This window comes from Puntigrus tetrazona, unplaced genomic scaffold, assembly GCF_018831695.1.
Source record: "Puntigrus tetrazona isolate hp1 unplaced genomic scaffold, ASM1883169v1 S000000586, whole genome shotgun sequence".
In the NCBI taxonomy this organism is placed as follows: domain Eukaryota; kingdom Metazoa; phylum Chordata; class Actinopteri; order Cypriniformes; family Cyprinidae; genus Puntigrus; species Puntigrus tetrazona.
The window spans coordinates 357,501-360,000 of NW_025048217.1; the positions used below are offsets into that span (position 1 = coordinate 357,501).

Sequence of the window (2,500 nt, forward strand, 5' to 3'; positions counted from 1 at the left end):
TGAGTGGTGATGTGTGTGTGTGTGTGTGTGTGTGTGTGTGATGTGTGTGTGTGTGTGTGTGTGAGCGTGACGATGATGTGTGTGTGTGTGTGTGTGAGCGTGACGATGATGTGTGTGTGTGTGTGAGTGTGTGATGCGGATGTGTGTGTGTGTGAGCGTGGCGATGTGTGTGTGTGTGTGTGTCTGAGCATGACGGTGATGTGTGTGTGTGTGTGTGAGCATGACGGTGATGTTTGTGTGTGTGTGTGTGATGATGATGTGTGTGTGTGTGTGTGATGCGTGTGTGATGTGTGTGTGTGTGTGTGTGTGTGTGTGTGCGATGATGTGTGTGTGTGTGTGTGTGAGAGTGACGGTGTGTGTGTGTGAGCGTGCGATGATGTGTGTGTGTGTGTGTGTGAGCGTGATGATGTGTGTGTGTGTGACGGTGATGTGTGTGTGTGTGTGTGAGCGTGGCGGTGATGTGTGTGAGCGGTGATGTGTGTGTGTGTGAGTGTGTGATGTGTGTGTGTGTGTGTGTGTGTGTGTGTGTGCGTGACGGTGATGTGTGTGTGTATGACAGTGATGTGTGTGCGTGTGTGTGTGTGTGAGCGTGACGGTGATGTGTGTGTGTGTGTGACGTGATGTGTGTGTGTGTGTGAGCGTGACGGTGATGTGTGTGTGTGTGTGTGTGAGCGTGACGGTGATGTGTGTGTGTGTGAGCGTGACAGTGTGTGTGTGTGTGTGTGTGTGTGAGCGTGCGAGCGTGATGTGTGTGTGTGTGTGTGAGCGTGACGGTGATGTGTGTGTGTGTGTGTGTGTGTGTGGTGTGTGTGTGTGTGTGTGTGTGTGTGATGTGTGTGTGTGTGTGTGTGTGTGTGTGTGTGAGCGTGACGATGATGTGTGTGTGTGTGTGTGTGTGACGATGATGTGTGTGTGTGTGTGTGTGCGTGACGATGATGTGTGTGTGAGCGACGATGATGTGTGTGTGTGTGAGCGTGACGATGATGTGTTTGTGTGTGTGTCTGAGCATGACGGTGATGTGTGTGTGTGTGTGTGAGTGTGACGATGATGTGTGTGTGTGTGTGTGAGCGTGGCGATGATGTGTGTGTGTGTGTGTGTGTGTGAGAGTGACGTGATGTGTGTGTGTGTGTGTGTGTGAGAGTGACGGTGATGTGTGTGTGTGAGCGTGACGATGATGTGTGTGTGTGTGTGTGTGTGTGTGAGCGTGTGATGATGTGTGTGTGTGTGGTGATGTGTGTGTGTGTGTGTGTGAGCGTGTGGTGTGTGTGTGTGACGGTGATGTGTGTGTGTGCGATGATGTGTGTGTGTGTGTGACGGTGATGTGTGTGTGTGGCGTGGTGATGTGTGTGTGTATGACAGTGATGTGTGTGTGTGTGTGTGTGTGAGCGTGACGTGTGTGTGTGTGTGTGTGTGTGTGTAGCGGTGATGTGTGTGTGTGTGAGCGTGACGGTGATGTGTGTGTGTGTGAGCGTGACAGTGGTGTGTGTGTGTGTGTGTGAGCGTGACAGTGTGTGTGTGTGTGTGTGTGTGTGAGCGTGACGGTGATGTGTGTGTGTGTGTGTGAGCGTAGACGGTGATGTGTGTGTGTGTGTGCGTGACGTGAGTGTGTGTGTGTGTGTGTGTGTGTGTGTGAGCGTGACGATGATGTGTGTGTGTGTGTGACGGTGATGTGTGTGTGTGTGTGTGTGAGCGTGACGGTGATGTGTGTGTGTGTGTGTGTGTGTGAGCGTGACGATGATGTGTGTGTGTGTGAGCGTGACGATGATGTGTGTGTGTGAGCGTAGCGGTGATGTGTGTGTGTGTGTGTGAGCGTGACGATGATGTGTGTGTGTGTGAGCGTGACGATGATGTGTGTGTGTGTGAGCGTAACGGTGATGTGTGTGTGTGAGCGTGACGATGATGTGTGTGTGTGTGTGTGAGCGTGACGGTGATGTGTGTGTGTGTGACGGTGATGTGTGTGTGTGTGTGAGCGTGACGGTGATGTGTGTGTGTGTGTGTGAGCGTGACGATGATGTGTGTGTGTGTGTGTGAGCGTGACGATGATGTGTGTGTGTGTGTGTGTGAGCGTGACGATGATGTGTGTGTGAGCGTGACGATGATGTGTGTGTGTGTGTGTGTGAGCGTGATGTGTGTGTGTGTGTGTGTGTGTGAGCGTGACGATGATGTGTGTGTGTGTGAGCGTAACGGTGATGTGTGTGTGTGTGAGCGTAACGGTGATGTGTGTGTGTGTGAGCGTGAGCGATGATGTGTGTGTGTGTGAGCGTGACGATGATGTGTGTGTGTGAGCGTGACGGTGATTTGTGTGTGTGTGACGGTGATGTGTGTGTGTGTGTGTGTGTGTGTGTGAGCGTGACGGTGATGTGTGTGAGCGTGACGATGATGTGTGTGTGTGTGTGTGAGCGTGACGATGATGTGTGTGTGTGTGTGTGTGAGCGTGACGATGATGTGTGTGTGTGTGAGCGTGACGGTGATGTGTGTGTGTGTGTGTGAGCGTGACGAT

General features: G+C 52.2%; 1 protein-coding gene across 21 annotated transcripts in view; it reads left to right on the top strand.

The window, feature by feature from the left end:
* txk (TXK tyrosine kinase) overlaps nucleotides 1-2,500 on the top strand; it is a 17,694-nt gene that overhangs the window by 3,350 nt on the left and 11,844 nt on the right. The window lies entirely within an intron of this gene.